Here is a 19324-nt window from a genome sequence, read left to right on the forward strand (position 1 = left end):
GGTCACTTCTTCTAAACTGTTCTTAAAACATATGTTCTTGAGTCACTAATTATTCTAATTGATTTCCACTGTGGAATATCCATACCGTAAGGCACTACTTTATTTATCCTAAGTGACTGTGCATCATGGTTAGAGAGAGCGTTTGCTACCAGGTAAACAGTTATTTTCTTGCTTTGAGCTTCAATAAAGAAAACATTATGTTAGTGTCCTACTGCCTTTATGCAACCATAATGAACAGTTAATTACTGATATCAAATAGTAGTATCCAAATAAAATTTCCAGATCATTTTTCCTATCAGAATCCTTTAGAAAATCTACATCGAACTCACCACAATTAACTTGACTCAATATTTTTAACCAATGTTCTGTCTTAATATGTGTAACGACTCCTACTTTTCCCACATTTCCTCTGCATGAGTAAACTGCTAGGGTGTAATCTTTTATATGCAACTCGTCTATCCATGTGGTTGTGTGGTGGGCTGATACGCACAAGTCGTCTATCTTTTCAGAGCCCTCTAAATTTTCCAATCAGACAAAACGCACTTCTACTTTATGACTCAGTCCTCTGACATTTGTATGAAATAAGCTAACCTTTCTTTTCTGTGCATTCTTAAGCATGTTGTGGGGCTCTTCTGTTGTTTTAACTTCTTTCAAGGTGCCTGAATCCTGATTGTAAACCAAAAAAATTGCCTCTCTGACACCAGTAACCGCAAGGTTCTTGCTTTGTGTGATGGTAACCCCCGTATAACATCTGCAAAAAGCTCAGCCATCCTATCCTTTCGTGTTCACGTGTAGGCCACTTCTAGTACATCCCCATCTCCCAATTCTAGCAACAGGCATTACACTCACATGACATTTCATTTCAGTCAGTAGCAGCCTGCTCAACTCACTGTTCACCCATCGTATGGCTGTGGCCACGACAAACACGGTTGTGCCATTTTGTCCCTCTGTCACGTCCTTACACTTACCCATGATTACGTACAATGTCGCCTTGAAACATAAATGTCTTACTAAACGCTACTGTCTTCTGCTCACGTAGAGGCAGTGAGCGTTCGGTTTAGCATGTGACCCGATCGCTGTGCCATCTTTAAAGGCATAACGATTCATCCGAGCGTGCACACTGAGGTGACTAACTTTTTGTACGGTGAGCTTAATTTGTCAACGCAGAAAAGTGTACCGTTGTAACGGATGCAAAAGACAGAAGACAAAGCGTTAAACCCTCACAGCTCTGCTCCAGTACACGGTTTGTGCGCGTCAGATCGTCAGACAAACGGTTCATCGGCAGGTAGACCGCACATATATTTTAATCCACCACAGGAGGTATTGTTCAAAAAAACTGCAATGGTGACAGTACTGACTCAAGTAAAGAAATACAGCCCCACATACGTTTTATACGTGCGCTGCGCAACGCTGTTCAAGTATTTGTTATCGTTCCCGGAAAATACATGGAAACCATAATATCTCCGTTATGTTAAGATTCCCGTAAACTTTCCGATTGCATTGAGAACGCACAAGGGCGACTGCAACAGAAGGCTCAGAATAACAGACACTATGATATCGCAGCTACAAAATGAAAGTAGTAGGAATAAATTCCAGAAAAGAATTGTGATATGCACGAAAACACCGTGTCTGATGCAGTAATTTTGTTGTTTGAGTGGACTTCACGTAGTGCTGGAGGGACACCACGAATCCTGCAGGGGTGTCCATTAATCTGTAAGAGCACGAGGGGGTGGAGATCTCTTCTGAACAGCACGTTCCAAGGCATCCCGGGTTTGCCCAATAATGTTCATGTCTGGCGAGTTTGGTGGGCAGCGGAAGTATTTAAACTCAGAAGAGTTCTACTGGAGCCATTCTGTAGCAGTTCTGGACGTGCGCGGTGTAGCATTAACCTGCTGGAATTGCCCAAGTCTTTCGAAATGCATAAAGGACATGAATCGATGCAGGTAATTAGACAGGATGCTTACTACGTGTCACCTGTCAAGAGTCTTATCTAGACGTATCAGTGGTCCCATATCACTCCAACTGCACACACCCCACACCATTACAGAGCGTCGACCAGCTTGAACGGTCCCCTGCTGACATGCAGGGTCCACGGAATCATGAAGGTGTCTCCATACCCGTACACGTCTATCCACTCGATACAATTTGAAACGAGTCTCGTAGGACCAGGCTACATGTTTCCAATCATCAACACTCCGCCGGCCGCGGTGGTCTAGCGGTTCTGGCGCTGCAGTCCGGACCCGCGGGACTGCTACGGTCGCAGGTTCGAATCCTGCCTCGGGCATGGGTGTGTGTGATGTCCTTAGGTTAGTTAGGTTTAAGTAGTTCTAAGTTCTAGGGGACTTATGACCTAAGATGTTGAGTCCCATGGTGCTCAGAGCCATTTGAACCATCAACACTCCAATGACGGCGTTGAAGTGTCCAGGCGCGGTGTAAAGCTTTGTCTTGTGCAGTCATCAAGGGTACACGAGTGGGTCTTCAGCTTCGAAAGCCCATACCAATGATGTTTCATTGAATGGTTCTCACGCTGACATTTGTTGATGGTCCAGCATTGAAATCTGCAGTAATTTGCGGAAGGGTTGCACTTCTGTCACGTTCTACATCTTCCCACACGGATACTCTGCAAGTCACATTTAAGTGCCTGGCAGAGGGTTCATCGAACCACCTTCACAGTTCTCTTTTATTCCAATCTCGTATAGCGCGCGGAAAGAATGAACACCTTTCAGTACGAGCTCTGATTTCCATTATTTTATCATGATTATCGTTCCTCCCTATGTAGGCGGTATCAACAAAATATTTTCTCATTCGCAGGAGAAAGTTGGTGATTGGAATTTCGTGAGAAGATTTCGTCGCAACGAAAAACGCCTTTCTTTTAATGGTGTCCAGCCCAAATCCTGGCCGGCCGGAGTGGCCGAGAGATTCTAGGCGCTTCAGTCTGGAACAGCGCGACCGCTACGGTCGCAGGTTCGAATCCTGCCTCGGGCATGGATGTGTGTGATGTCCTTAGGTTAGTTAGGTTTAAGTAGTTCTAAGTTCTAGGGGTCTGATGACCTTAGAAGTTAATTTCCATAGAGCTCAGAGCCATTTGAACCATTTGAACCCAAATCCTGTATCATTTCTGTGACACTCTCTCCCATATTTTGCCGTAATACAAAACATTTCGCCTTTCTTTGAACATTTTCGATTTACTCCGTCAGTCGTATCTGGTAAGGATCCCACACCGCGCAGCAGTATTCTAAAAGAGGACGGACAAGCGTAATGTAGGCAGTCTCCTTAGTAGGTCTGTTACATTTTCTAAGTGTTCTGCCAATAAAACGCAGTCTTTGGTTAGCTTTCACCACAACATTTTCTGTGTGTTCCTTCCAATTCAAGTTGTTCGTAATTCTAATACCTAGGTATATAGCTGATTTTACGGCTTTTAGATTAGACTGATTTATCGTGTAACCGAAGTTTAACGAGTTCCTTTTAGCACTCACTTGGATGACCTCACACTTTTCGTTATTTAGGGTCAACTGCTACTTTTCGTGCCATTCATAAATCTTTTCTAAATCGTTTTGCAGTTTGTTTTGATCTTCTGATGACTTTATTAGTCGATAAACGACTGCGTCATCTGCAAACAACGGTAGACGGCTGCTCATATTGTCTTCCAAATCGTTTATATAGATAAGAAACAGCAAAGGGCCTACAACACTATCTTGGGGAACGCCAGAAATCACTTCTGTTTTACTCGATGACTTTTGTCAATTACTACTAACTGTGACTTCTCTGACAGGAAATAACATATCCAGTCACATAACTGAGACGATATTCCATAAGCACGAAATTTCAGTACAAGCCGCTTGTGTGGTACAGTGTCAAAAGCCTTCCGGAAATCCAGAAATACGGAATCGATCTGAAATCCGTTGTCAATAGCACTCAACACTTCATGTGAATGAAGAGCTACTTGTGTTTCACAGGAACGATGTTTTCTAAACCCATGTTGACTGTGTGCCAATAGACCGTTTTCTTCGAGGTAGTTCATAATGTTCGAACACAATATACGTTCCAGAATCCTACTGCATATCGACGTTAACGATATGGGACTGTAATTTAGTGGATTACTCCTTTGTTGAATATTGGTGTGACATGTGCAACTTCCCAGTCATTGGGTACGGATCTTTCGTCGAGCGAACGGCTGTATATGATTGTTAAGTATGGAGCTAATGCATCAGTATACTTTTAAATGAACCTAATTGGTATGTAGTCTTGACCAGAAGACTTGCTTTTATTAAGTGGTTTAAGCTGCTTCACTATTCCGAGGGTATTTACTTTTACGTTACTCATGTTGTCAGCTGTTCGCGGTTCGAATTCTGGACATTTACTTCGTCTTCTTTTGTGAAGGCATTTCGGAAGGCTGTGTTTAGTAAATCTGCTTTGGTAGCACTGTCTGCGATAGTATCTCCATTGGTATCGCGCAGAGGAGGCATTGATTGTTTCTTACCGCTAACATACTTCACATACTACCAGTATCTCTTTGGATTTCCTGCCATGTTTCGAGACAAAGATTCGTTGTGGAAACTCTTATAAGCATCTCGCATTGAAGTCCGCGCTAAATTTCGAGCTTCTGTAAAAGATCACCAATCTTGGGGATTTTGCGTCTGTTCCGTCGTTTGTTAATTTATTTGGTATTCTCTTTCCGGCCGCACTGATGTCGGTGATTTGATGTTTTACAGAATTCCTCACACTCGTGAAATGGTCGTACGGGAAAATTGTCACTTGATCGCTACCTCGGAGATGCTGTGTCCCATCGCTCGTGCGCCGACTATAACACCACGTTCAAACTCACTCAAATCTTGATAACCTGCCATCGTGGCAGCAGTAACCGATCTAACAACTGCGCCAGACTCTTGTAGTGTTATATAGTCGTTGCCGACCGCAGCGCCGTCTTCTACCTGTTTACATATCTATGTATTTGAATACGCATGCCTATACCAGTTTCTTTGGCGCTTCAGTGTAATTACGTGAGCTTTTCGGCTTATGAAATCAACAGCTCTATCATCTCCTTGCTGAAGCATTATGGAGTGGCTGTATCGCGAGGCACGTGGCTAGCATAATGCTCTTCCTGGCGTTAATATGGGATAATTGTGTCGGAGCAGCTACTTCCGCTTCAAGTAGCTCCCCAGCTGTCGGAAACACACTGAGGAGACCAGACTGTAGTGCAGTCAGACAGGAAAATCCCAGGACGTACCTAGGGATCGAATCCGGATTCTCAGTAGAGCCATCACATATGGTGACTGATCAGCGACGAAAGTGAAATAAATTCTTCTACAGTATCATTTAAAGACAAAACATGAAAACAGCATTAGTTAGGTAGAAAGTAGTATAAATAAGTATAAAGCTTAACACGGTTTCTCAAACATAGAAAATCCACGATAACTGAAATGGAGGAAATTTATTAAATAACCAGAGATTCTGCAATAATACTATCATACATTTAATCACTGTCGGATAAAAGAAATTTTCGTAACCTATGGCTGAGGCCTAAGAGCGACAGATAGAAAATTCAGCAAAGAAGGCACAGCTGCCCAACGAATATATTGATGTACAAATGGCAACATGTTTTGAAAATATGTGTATGTGCACAGTGAGACTTGCAGAGAACAAGTACGGAGCACCGAACACACAGATGCTGAAATATAGTTGCCTATTGTACATACTACACTGTACATAACTAATGTGAAGATTAGTGTGGAGTTCTTTTATAAACATAAAAATCTTTCACCCAGATGCTAGTTGAAATGTACAGAACAAAGGCATTAGTAGAAAATGTACTACGACTGTTCAAACGGTTTGAGATTGGACACGAATGTGGTAATTATGCGTCACGTTCGGGTTGAGCATAATGTAGGGCAGCTTCGAGCAAGTTAGAAAGATGATGGAAAAAGTCGGCTGTTGTCTTTGAAGTAGATATCAGATATATTTTGATTTGGCAAGGACAGTGATAATGCATCGCACACAAAGATTTGGGTAAGAGGAAGAATTGCACCCGATGTATGCTCGGAAAATTGACTACCGAGCTGAAGACACCATATGTACACACTGCTGAAAATTTCGTTTACAGGAGTGACCTCTTCACCAAAGCATTATCAAAGAGCGTGAGACAATGCTAGCAGCCGATTCGGAATAGTATCAAACTAAGATAGCCAATCATCATGCTTGCATTGGACACCTGTTTGCATGATTTTTGAACAGTCATTAAGAAAGACGTGTGAGGCCAGTATTTCCAGCAGACTTATAATTGTTGATAGATGTTATTGCCAGTGCAGATTTCTCTGAAAGAGAGCAATTATGACTTGTTTGTACCCTGTTTTAGCTTTTTTTAGTACACCATCATCCAAATTCTCAATACACTGCGTACAAATAATGTTGTAGAACTATGCAAATCCGACCGGCCGTCGTGTCCTCCTTTTCGATATGGCGTCATTTGGATGCGGTATTTGTGGGGGTATGGGGCCAGCACACCGTTCGCCCCACTGTTATCACCTTCGCAGGCCTTTGAGCCCCTACTTCACACCCAATTAGCACCGCAGTGAGCCTCAAGAGGCTGAAGACACCCAGTTCAGTGCTCCCATTAATGAGTACCGGGAACTGAACCGGGATCTCACGTGAGTCAGACAGAGACGCTGATCGGTCAGTTGCGATGGTGGACTTGTAATTAATATAAACATGTATTATCAGATCAACGAAGAGGAAACAGAGTAAACGGTAGCAGTAAGAGAAGACAAAGACTAAGTGGAGGTAACATTGGAGGCAAGAAGCATGCTGTTTAAGATGGCACTATTTTTCCAATTTCTAGGAAGCAGTTTTAAATGAGATAATAACATCGAGGATGAGATAATGAACAGTATAAGTTATACAGAGAAATGCATGTCTGCAGCGAATAAGTTATTCATCAACAAATTGCCAAATAGAACATCGGAAACCAGTAATTCCAAGACAATGTTATCGACTAGTCTTGATATGTGAAGCAGAAGCGTTAATACTCAGCAAGAATATGAATAGGAAAGTTATCACCTTTGAAAACAACATGTTGGCAAAACATTTTGACTTGTGTTTCTGCCTTTAAGTTTCAGAAAAGGACAAACCACTGTACAATACGCCGGATGTGACGGCGTTATTAAGGAACGCTAGAATTAACTGGTTGGGACTTGTACTGAGAAAGGAACGAGCGATAGTAAAGAAAATGTTAGGAAGAAATTCAAAAAGAAGGGCACACCGTGGTATACCAAAACTAGGGTACCGGCAGAGAGTCAGGGAAGAAATGGACGCCCTGGGATCTCAGGAGAACGTGGCCGGAAGACAATGACTCAAGACTGAGGCTATCTGGAAAAGTTAAGACAAGTTATTATCTGCATAAGGAGGAAGCAACATTATCAACAGTTAAGAAACTCGGAGACAGAAGAACGCTTGGTCTAACATTAGAAAAATTTAGTAAATAGTAAATAATAAAATATAGATCTAGTACCTGAGGGTGGATTTTGACTGCATATAAGCGGCTTACGGATGAAATTGTAATTCTCAGACAGGGACAAACACTTGAAGGAGCAGATGAACGGAATGGATAGTGTCTTGAAAAGAGCTAATAAAATGAAACGTACATGTGGCTAGGCCCCTGAAAGTCTTTTTAGTTGAAGCCACTTCGGCGACTAGCGTGTCGATATGGAAAAAATAATGATGAAGACCACGCATCATCCAGTCCCCGAGTAGAGAAAATGTCTGAACCGGCCGGGAATCAAACCCAGTCCTTCTGCCGTGATGAACACTCAGTTATGGAAATGGACTTGAAAAGAGGTTATAAGTCAACTACAAGAATAGTAAAAAAAATAGAATGTAGTCGAATTAAATATTAACAGAATTAAACTATGAAATGAAACATTAATAGTAGGTGACAAGTTTTGCTATTTGGGCAGCGAAGTAACTGATGATGCCGAAGTAGGCGGGATATGAAATGCATGAGGGCAGTAGCCAGAAAAGTATTTCTGAAAGAGAAAGTTGTTAGCATCGATTATAAATCTGCGTGGAGTTTAGGCGTGTACAGAAATGAAACGTGGGCGATAAACAATTCAGATGAGAAGTGAATACAAGCTTTTGAAATGTGATACTACAGAAGAATATTTAAAATTAGATGTAGAGACATCAAATAACTAATGAGGACATACTGAATCGAACTGAGGAGAAAAGAAAACTGCGACACAGCTTGACGAAAACTAGACATAGGGCACATCCTTAAGCACTGAAGAATTGTCAGGTTGGTAATGGAAAGAAGTGCAGTGGCGCGGAGGGCGGTAAAACTGCAGAGAGGCACCAAGGCTTGAGTACAATAAGCACGTTAAAATGGACATAGGTTGCTGCAGTTACGCAGAGATGAGAGAACTTGCGCAGGATAGACTACCGTGGAGAACAGCATCATACTAGGCTTCGAACTGAAGACCGCAATAACAAAAATAGTGAGCCAAACTCCTGCCGCTGAAAAAGAGGTAAACATTTGTTTTAGCGCAGTCGCTACTATTCCTATTTCACTTTCCTTAATCGTTGGGGCTCCTAAAGTTACCAGGAGACGTTTTAGTCGTAGAAAACTTCACAAAAGAAACCACGCGCTCGTAACAACTCCATTACAAATTCTTGTAGTCTTCAGGTTACAAAGGACTCTATTATACAGAATACCGCGTTAAAAAGAAAATGAGAGTTGAACTAAGGCAAAACTGAATTGGAACTAGATTAGCTTATTAATTTCATGACTTCACGCTGCACTGTGAGAACTACCGTACAAATTCAAGCGTCCATTCACGTACCTCTGTGTATTTTGATGTGTAAGAGATATTGAAAACTCTTCTGCATCTACAAATATAGTCTCGATGGGTCAAATAAATGAACACCATCATATTTTCGCAAACTCACAAACTACGAAAGTAAAGACAATAAAGCTATTTTGTTCAAAAGAAGCAGGGTATTTGACAAGTGACTGTATATTCGCAAAGAACCGTGTGTTCCCCTATATGCTTAAAATCTGCAATACATTATACAGGGTCTAACGGATATAACTGCAGATATTTGTATATGCGGTACCTTAATTTCAGACGGTTCGTTATTTTTTTCTCTTTGTCGAACAATCTTCCCACAAACACGTCACAACTTTCTACATCGGCGTACCTGGTTCGAGATGCAGACTGTGGCTGTCGGTATACACTATATGTTTGCCTCCACACATCCACGCCGGCCGGTGTGGCCGAGCGGTTCTAGGGGCTACATCTGGGACCGCGCGACCGCTACGGTCGCAGGTTCGAATCCTGCCTCGGGCATGGATGTGCTTGATAAGTAGTTCTAAGTCATAGGGGACTGATGACGTCAGATGTTAAGTCCCATAGTGCTCAGAGCCATTTGAGCCATTTGAGCCACACATCCACACTTTAATACCTGACCTCCAGCCCAGTGGAAAATAAACTGTAATTGCTTGCTTGTGCCAAGTGAACGTGGAGGTACTACCCAATCTAAAAACATACGACTCGTAATAGCTATAATTATTAGTCTGCAAATGATATAAACACTAATGTGATGTTGGTCAGTACACTGCAGTCAGTCACCAATATAAATATCTGCTTTTATACCCGTTACACCCTCTGTAATGTGATATTGAAACAAATTGGCTTTTCAGATGGCCAGATGTACTTGTTTTAGCAGAATTTGGAACAGTTATAAACAAGAGAACGCTGATGTAATGCTTGTTAATGTTGTGAATGAAATTTTTTCCAAAAACATCCGGGGAATTATGTAAGGACTTTTCATGAGCTGCGTTTTTCGATACTTATAACAGTTGTGACGACACTGTGTTATGCCCACACTTAGACATGTGATTTCCTTAGTGAAATGTTGAATTCCAAACGTTAAAAAGCTTTACGTCACTTTTGACATACTTTTAAGAAGTTTCGAATCTTCTTTTTCGTCTTCACGCCACCCCATTGGAACGGGGTTCACGCCACCCCATTGGAACGGGGTCTGCTTTTTGGGTCAATGCACTTTTCTTGTGGCCTTGATCTTAGATCTGCGTTGATAGTGTCCAGCCACCATAATTTGGGTCTTCCACTTTGTCTCTGGTCTCCAATAGAGAGGTGACAGGGTGAACTGTTGGTTGAAACAGGTGGTGACAGTCTGATGTGTCCATACCACCCAAGTCTCTATCCTTGCATCTTGTCATTGGCACTCCAGCTAGTTATAAAATCGTTGCATTGTCAACGTGGTCGAGCAGGGAAATGCCTGATGATCTTAGTATCCGGATTTCCACGACATGTGGTGAGAGCTCAGCACTGCAGTGCTAGGCCAACAATCTGTACTATATATGCAACTGGCCTCACCATACTGTGGAATACCTTAGATCTTAGGTAGACTGGCATCCAATGACGTCTCTGAACCGCATCCATGTCACTTTAGCTCTTGCTCGAACATCCTCATTCATACAGCCGTCACACGGTAGTCGAGAACCTAGATATTGTAAGAGCTCCATTAATTTGTATAGTTCCAGGAGATGGAATCGTTTCGAAGTACTCTGTCTTTTGGGTGTTTGAACGGAGGCCAAATCCTTGTTGACGGTCTGACCATGTTTGGATTTGAGCTTCAAGGTCCTCCCTGGTATTTGCCACAAACAACAGCGTTTCATTGAGGACACATAGTTCCTTACTTCATACCGCTAGCAATAGAGTGGGAGGTATTAACCACACTGAAAAATGCTCGTCCTCTTGCGTGATTTCACACATCAGATGGTTCAAATGGCTCTGAGCACTATGGGACTTAACATCTGTGGTCATCAGTCCCCTAGAAGTTAGAACTACTTAAACCTAACTAACGTAAGGACATCACACATATCCACATCCGAGGCAGGATTCGAACCTGCGACCGTAGCGGTCACGCGGTTCCAGACTGAAGCGCCTTTAACCGCACGGCCATACCGGCCGGCCCCCACATCAAATACTTCGTTCAAATGTATCGAATCATTCACAAAACACTAAAATAATTACGTTGCAGATCAAATCCTGTTTTTCGCATAATTAACATTGAACAGAACGTTTGGTTGAACGCTAACGTGTTAAAATAATTTGTTTCCAAGTAAGAGTGAGGCCTCGCGACGTCGTCTTGTCCCTATGTAAACCTGAGTATACGTGGTTGCGTCATGAGCTCGCTAGTGTGTCCAGGACTGTGTTGCCACGCTTACGGCGTCATGGGGCAAATTTCTCGCACGTCGAGCCCGTACTTCCGGTGCGCACCAAGGACGTGACGAACGCAGCTGTCCACGGTAATCCCCGGTGAAAGCGCCATGTCACTGCGTACTGTAGTGAGCCTGCTGTGTGACACACATAAGTGAGTTTACAAGCATACAGCGTCTTTTCACAGAGCGTAACTGAAATATTCGAAAAATTCTCACTTCTTTAATGCTGTTGACCCGTCAGTCCTCAGTTGGTTGTAATATCTTATTAATGATTCTGAGGTTATCTCTACATATAGTAGTATCGCGCACACAAAGTATAAAAGGGCAGTGCAATGGCAGCGTTATTGCTTAAACTCAGGTGGTAACGTGAAAAGGTTTCCGACGTGATTATTGACTCACGACGGGAATCAACAGACTTTGAACGCAGAATGGTAGTTGAGCTGGACACATGGGACTTTCCATTTCGGAAATCGTTAGAGAATTCAATATTCGGAGATCCACAGTGTCAAGGGTGTACCCACAATAAAAAGTTTCAGGCACTACCTCTCACCACGGACAACCAGAGACCGACGGCCTTCACTTACCGTTCGAGAGCAGCGTTATTTGGGTAGAGTTGTCAGTGCTAACATACAAGCAAAACTGCGTGAAATAACCACAGAAATCAATATGGGACGTTGGACGTATCTGCTAGGACAGGACTGCGAAATTTGGCGTTGATGGGATATGGTAGTAGAAGACCGACGCGAGTGGCATTGTTAATAGTAGCACGACAATGCCTGCAGCGCCTCTAAAAAAAATGGTTCATATGGTTCTGAGCACTATGGGACATCTGAGGTCATCAGTCCCCTGCACTTAGAACTACGTAAACCTAACTAACCTAAGTACACCACACACATCCATGCGCGAGGCAGGATTCGAACCTGCGACCGTAGCAGCCGCGTGGTTCCGGAGTGAAGCGCCTAGAACCGCTCGGTCACAATGGCCGGCTGCAGCGCCTCTGCTGGGCTCATGAACATATCGGTTGGACCTTAGATGACTGCAAAACCTTGGGTCTGGTAAGACGGATGGAAGGGTTTGAATGCTTCGCAGATCCTACGAAGCCATGGACACAAGTTGTCAACAAGGCATTGTGGAAGCTGGTGGTGACTCCGTAATGGCGGAGGCTGTGTTTACATGGAACGGACTGCGTCCTCTGGTGAAACTTGACCGGTCATTGACTGGAAATGGTTATTTTCGGCTACTTGGAGACCATTTGCAGCCATCCATCGACGTCATGTCCCCAGACAACGATGGAATTTTTATGGATGACATTGCGTCATGTCACTGGACCACATCTGTTCGCGATTGGTTTGAGGAACATTCTAGACAGTCCGAGCAAATGGTTTAGCGACGAAGAACACCCAATATGAATCCCATCGGACATTTAAGGGGCACAATCGAGAGGTCTTTTCGTCCACAAAATTCTGCACTGGCAACGCTGTCGCAATTTTGGACACCTACAGAGGCAGCATGACTCGATATTTCTGCAGGGGACTTCCTACGACTTGTTAAGACCATGCCACGTGGAGTTGCTCCACTACTCTGGGTAAAAGGAGGTCCGACACGATACCAGAAGGTATCCCATGAGTTTCATCACCGCAGCGCAAGCATGTAGAGGATAAGAGTGGCCCCATCACATTTCCCTGGGGATACTCCCGACCGTACACTTGTCTCTGATAAACACACGCTGTAGAGGGCGACGTACAGAATCCTATCACTTAAAACGTCTTCGAGCCACTCACATATCAAGGAAACTACTCCGTACGCTCGTACCTTCGTTAACAGTCTGCAGCGGGGGCCCGTTCAAAGCGCTTTTATGAAGTATAGAACTATGGTATCTATCTGTGGCTCTTCATCCATGATTTTCAGGACTCTAAGCGAGAAAAGGGCAAGCTGAGCTTCACTCGAGCGACGCTTTCTAAAACCGTGTTGATTTGTAGACAGGAGTTTTTCCGCCTATATTACATTCGAAATGAGGACATGTTCAGGATTTCTGCAAACTGATGTTAAGGACCAGAATGAAATGTTAAGGACATTGGTCTGTAAATTTACGTTTCAGTTATTTTATTATTCTTAAACCACAACAGTCACCGGCGCTTATTTCCAGTCATCTGGGAGACGACTTGCTTGTTTTGCACTCCTTCAGTTGCTTCTCTTCACCAGGAATTCCTGTTATTAAGTCTTCCAAACTGGAGTCTCTGCCATGGTCAAACGACGGTTACCAGAGGGAGGGTTGTAGGACTCCTCTTGATAGGTCAATGGTGCATTACACAAAGGATGATGATGATGATGATGATGATGATGAAGTTTGGTTTGTGGGGCGGCAACTGCGTGGTTATCAGCGCCCGTACCAATTCCCAGTCTTTACACAGTCCAATCTCGCCACTTTCATGAATGATGATGAAATGATGAGGCAACACAAACACCCAGTCCCCTGACGGAGAAAATCCCCAACCCGGCCGGGAACCGGATACATAAAGGAAGCAGCTACTCGGGTAGCAGAGTACTTGTGGAGTGCACATGGGTTTTTTTAGGCTGGGCTCTAGGTTGAGGTACTCTAATGAACACTCGCCAGTCGACGTGCAGAAAGCGAAATCATACCAGGTTCAAAGACACGTCGACTCTCAAAATCGTAGAAAAGGCACGTGAGAGACAGATATTCATTGGAAGAATGCTGAGGAAGTGTAGGTTACAAAACCCTCGTTCGACCGATACTTGAGAACTGCTTGCCAGTCTGGGATCTTGATCGAATAGGATGGACAGAGGAAATAGAATAGATAAGTAGAAGTGAAACGCATTTTGTCATGGGTTCGTTTAGTAAATATCAAAGCGTGACGTAGGTGGAGAGGGGTTGGAGGGAGGCGTTGTGTATCAAGGAATACTTAATAGTTAAGGTGGTAGACCACGGTATAATATCTGTAGCCTAATTTTATTGGCTTAAAATGTCCGTTAGAGATTCTATTTTGAAGTTTCATTCTTATACAGTACGCTATGAATGTTAAAACCGCGATTTACTGCATGGAGGTGCATCTGTGCACCCGAGCGCTCGAATGCAGCTGATGTAACACTGCGATAGTAACTGACGGAAAAGAGGCTCTTTTACTTCCCGATGGTATCGCAGAGGGCATTAGTATCAACTAAAATCCTGTTATCACTAATGTTTATCTTCCAAAGATGACTCGTTTATGGTAAACAGCCTCAAAGCAAGTGCTCGTCAAGCGTCTGCTTCGCTTCTCATTTCTCTTGTTTCTTTATACAAAGTAAAATGTGAGCGCTTGAAAAAGACAAACGTCTTCATCAGGATTGAAAAGGTTAGAAAAATTATCGCAATCGTACAAAAATCGGTTTGATTGGTAAGGAGAAGCCTGTTCACAGAAATAATTTCGTCAACATGAGAGTGTTTCGACACTAACGAGAAGAAGATCAACTGTACGGTACTGGCATTGCCGATTAAAAGTTTGCTCAATTTCAATATAAAAAGCACAAGTTGGAACTTTAATGGCTTGTTTTTTTTTTTTTCAGAATACAATTTCTCAAGAAGTTTGACGATAACTGGGTCCACAGCCTTCGTGAAAGTTTTAAATGAAATCAGTCCGCTTTTGGCTGCTGAAACATTACTTATTGCGATTGCATTTTCGACATGTGGTCGTTTTAGTGCATTGTGGGATGTTGCTACCCACTCAATAATATAAAGCTGTGACATGCTGTGTAAGAGCAGTTGCAGGAGGTGTCGCGAATTTATCTGCTATGCCACATACCATATCCGCTACAGAGCTGGTACTGATGGAGACACCGAATTTTTAATTTCATGTAGTAGGCGTGGTAACTGGATCACAAAAGCCTACCTCATGAAAGTTACGAGAAATGGGTTATCAGTGTTTATCGCTCGTATCTCACGTTTCACGTTTTCTCGATCCGTCTCCCCGACAACTCGTAAACGAACTAACAGAAAGCTTTTAAATTTTTTGGATATTGTAATTACATAATTTCAACAGGACCAAGCAAAATCAGGTTATTCTATTGAACAGTTCCTCAGTTAAAAATATATTTCAATGTTTAAGAATTTAAAAATCTTTATTCATAATTTGGAAAATAGAATATTATTTATTGTTATATGTAGTTAAAAGAGCTGTGTTTTGTGAATATGAATTTTTCCAATAAAGTAAACTAAACACAACATTAAAAAGTTTCAAACTACACCAGATCTGACGGAAATAGTATAATACTACCGTTAAACAGCCGCCAATTTCAAACGGTTTAAAAGGGAGAAAAAAATAGTTTCTTTATGATAGACTATTGTTTTATTCCGTATGAGAAGACAAATTGCTTGAGAGTGTCAAATTTTATCCTTGAAAGTCTCAAAAAAAAAAAAAAAAAAAAAAAAAAAAAGAAATGGTTCAAATGGCTCTGAGCACTATGGGACTTAACTGCTAAGGTCATCAGTCCCCTAGAACTTAGAACTACTTAAACCTAACTAACCTAAGGACATCACACACATCCATTCCCGAGGCAGGATTCGAACCTGCGACCGTAGCGGTCGCACGGTTCCAGACTGTAGCGCCTAGAACCGCTCGGCCACTTCGGCCGGCTTGAAAGTCTCAGAAAAATTTGTTGTCAAATTTTTGCTGCATTATGTTTTATCTGCCCCCTGAGTAGAGATGAAAGAATGAATCGTACTACAGCCGATTCTTTCTATTAAAGTTAAAAAATCAGATTATAGATGGCTTTCATAAAAGGATAATTATTTAAATAAAATGAATTCTTAATACTGCATATTTAAATATGTATAGTATAGTTATACTTGTAAGTATAAAATAATTTCTCCTATTCCCTTACTGATTGCTATTCCCATACAGATACTCCTGAATAACCAAAAAACGTGAGGTACATGCAACAGTTAATAGTGAGAAGGTGAACTACTCATGCATCAGTTAGTTAACTGGTGTAATAATATCGAGGTGACCTATTGATGCGTGCATCCCCACATTTTTCGTATCACATCTTCGAAGTACTTTCATAGCCATTAAAAATTCACGATCACAAATATAGAGGACTATCTGAATGTAGTATATCAAAAATACATATTTATTTAAATAATTATCCTGATTTTTAGACTTGTGTTTGAAATTTTTCAATCGATTTCAAATATTTTGATGACATTACAGCAGAGACATGTGGCAAATTTCAGATTTGTTCCAGTTTCTCTGCGCCTGATTCAATCAGTATGTTGCATCCACTTACGCCTATCTCGTGGAAAGCCCATGATGGTAAGAATTAGAGAGATTTGATCTCACATGGAGGCTTAACAGCAGATGTTCTTACCGCGAAACATTCACTAATGGAACCTGAAGAGTGAGAAACAGCAGCGTTACACAAAGTAGACTCCACCTCATACCAGTCAGGAACCTAGTTAATATTGCTTTGCCATCCAGTTCTGATTTATGTTGAAATTCTCTGGCACATCGTGAAATGACAGTGGTAAAAAAAGTACCCTCTACAGCACACCATAGAAGAAAGCGAGTCAGTATTTCAGTGACATCCAGTTCTGAAATATGTTTAAAATTTCAAGGCCCTAGTTCATCGGGAGTTTAAACTCAATTGCAAAACTTGTACTGGACAGACAACGAGAAAGCGACCTAACAGTAACGTCGTAAACAGGAGAAAAAGCGTCAAAAAGTACGCGACAGAAATGAAGGAACTCAGTTCATAAAGTATGTGATGCCAGCACTTCAGTTGTTACAGGGTTCACAGGGAACGAGCACTTTCTGAATGACATTAATCTGCAGCATTCGCTTTATTTTGTAGTCTTCATTACTGTACAGTTTCGGCTGTGTAGCCATTTTCAAGTGTATAGGATAAGTCAAACGGACACATTTGGCTTAGGGTCTAAACTTACAACTGTGGTACATTGTTAAAATATGGTGCGAATTTTAAAATAAACAACACCAAAGGTTTCTCAAGCACATACTCCCTCTGAGCTTCTATAATGCTAGGCACAAAGACAAACCTCCTGTCTAAGACTCTACAACAATTACAGAGATATTAGAGCAGACGTACTCGTAGTATTAACAGCCGACATTTAGCTTATGACTCTCCTCCAGGAGTGGAAGGGCTTTCTCTCCGTGTCTGCACCAGAGCCAGAATTGCGAACACGTAAGGTGGCTCCGTTTCAAGGTACGGACTTCATTTAGGACCGGAGGTAAGAAAGGGGAGGCGGTCTAAACACTTGGTGTCAGGTTCGTTATTTTAAAGTCCGGCAATCCACTGCATTTTCACAAAGTATGATCTCTTTTATTCGGTAGTGATTTGGATATCCCGCCAACCTTATATCTTTGAGAATGTGGCTGGCAATTAGAAGCAGCCGTTCGGTGGTCCGCAGACGGTGCAAGCAGAGACTACAATGGGCGTGCCCACTCGTGGAGTCCCGGGCTTGAATACGCGAGAGCGGTCACGTAAGAGCACTGCGGATAGCCTTATATCGCCTGCAATCTTCAGATCACGCCACTTGAGTCAGACTTCGATTATAGCTTGTTTTACGGTCCTCGCTGTTTCGGTATTCAGTCTCGACTCACTTTGTATGCTTATGAACAGCTAGCTGTGTTTTGGAATGTCTCAGCCGTTCGTGGCGTGAACTTAGTCGTTAGTCGAAGTGCCAGACGCCGCACCGGTCACCGTGTCAGCTTCACTGAATGAGGTGGCACATGACCAACGAAAGTTTTCGCTGTAAGTCAGTTTGACTTGTTACACAGGGAATCCGTTTAACCTTGTTCACAGCGAATAACTTTTTGCACGGAAGCAAAATAAAAATGTATGAGACAAATGCTGCTTAGCTACCAAGGGATATTAACTAGGATGGTAGCATGTTCCGTAACTTTCTTCCTTACGAAGTAATGGACGGAAGTAACCCTTTTTTAAATAGCACCCAATAGTTCTTGTTCAGTATTTCACTGCCTCTCCTCAAGACCTGCTCAGAAACGTACCACAGAGTACCTTTCACGTAAACATGACGTTAGTAAAAATGTAACGCAAAACTGACTTTGAGTCTCCTTTAGTAGCAAACAGTGCAGACACCCGGTATGACGTAACTCGATCACTTGTTGGAGTTGACGGCAAACGAAGGGAAAAAGAAGGTAAATGCGCACTGCTCATTCAGTAAATGGTCTTCTATTGAAGGTTTGAGTGAGGTCAATGTACACAACAAAGCGAAGGTAGAAACGCTAGTAATCTATGGAGAACTTAAGCTAGCGGAACAGTAACTGCAGTAATGTTTTCTTACCTACATTACGGGTACATGTAGTACAGTACCATAGTACATTTAAACCATGAGTTGTGTAGCATAAAGGCAGTCCTACATTAAACATTCTCTATATAGGGTGTTACAAAAAGGTACGGCCAAACTTTCAGGAAACATTCCTCACACACAAATAATGAAAAGATGTTATGTGGACATGTGTCCGGAAACGCTTAATTTCCATGTTAGAGCTCATTTTAGTTTCGTCCACCTACGCTCAATGGAGCACGTTATCATGATTTCATACGGGATACTCTTTACAAGTACGACACAACATGTGCTTCATGCACGATGGAGCTCCTGCACATTTCAGTCGAAGTGTTCGTACGCTTCTCAACAACAGACTCGGTGACCGATGGATTGGTAGAGGCGGACCAATTCCATGGTCTCCACGCTCTCCTGACCTCAACCCTCTTGACTTTCATTTATGGGGGCATTTGAAACCTCTTGTCTACCCAACCCCGGTACCAAATGTAGAGACTCTTCGTGCTCGTATTGTGCACGGCTGTGATACAATACGCCATTCTCCAGGGCTGCATCTGCGCATCAGGGATTCCATGCGGCGGAGGGTGGATGCATGTATCCTCGCTAACGGAGGACATTTTGAACATTTCTTGTAACAAAGTGTTTGAAGTCACGCTGGTACGTTCTGTTGCTGTGTGTTTCCATTCCATGATCAATGTGATTTGAAGAGAAGTAATAAAATGAGCTCTAACATGGAAAGTAAGCGTTTCCGGACACATGTCCACATAACATAT

The 19324-nt window shown here is 42.5% G+C and overlaps 1 protein-coding gene across 1 annotated transcript in view; it reads right to left on the bottom strand.

Moving 5' to 3' along the window:
- Positions 1 to 19324, bottom strand: part of LOC124788566 (aromatic-L-amino-acid decarboxylase) — a 303259-nt gene that overhangs the window by 243747 nt on the left and 40188 nt on the right. The gene's annotated exons all lie outside the window — the stretch shown is intronic.

The sequence above is a fragment of the Schistocerca piceifrons genome, chromosome 3 (assembly GCF_021461385.2).
Source record: "Schistocerca piceifrons isolate TAMUIC-IGC-003096 chromosome 3, iqSchPice1.1, whole genome shotgun sequence".
In the NCBI taxonomy this organism is placed as follows: Eukaryota; Metazoa; Arthropoda; class Insecta; order Orthoptera; family Acrididae; genus Schistocerca; species Schistocerca piceifrons.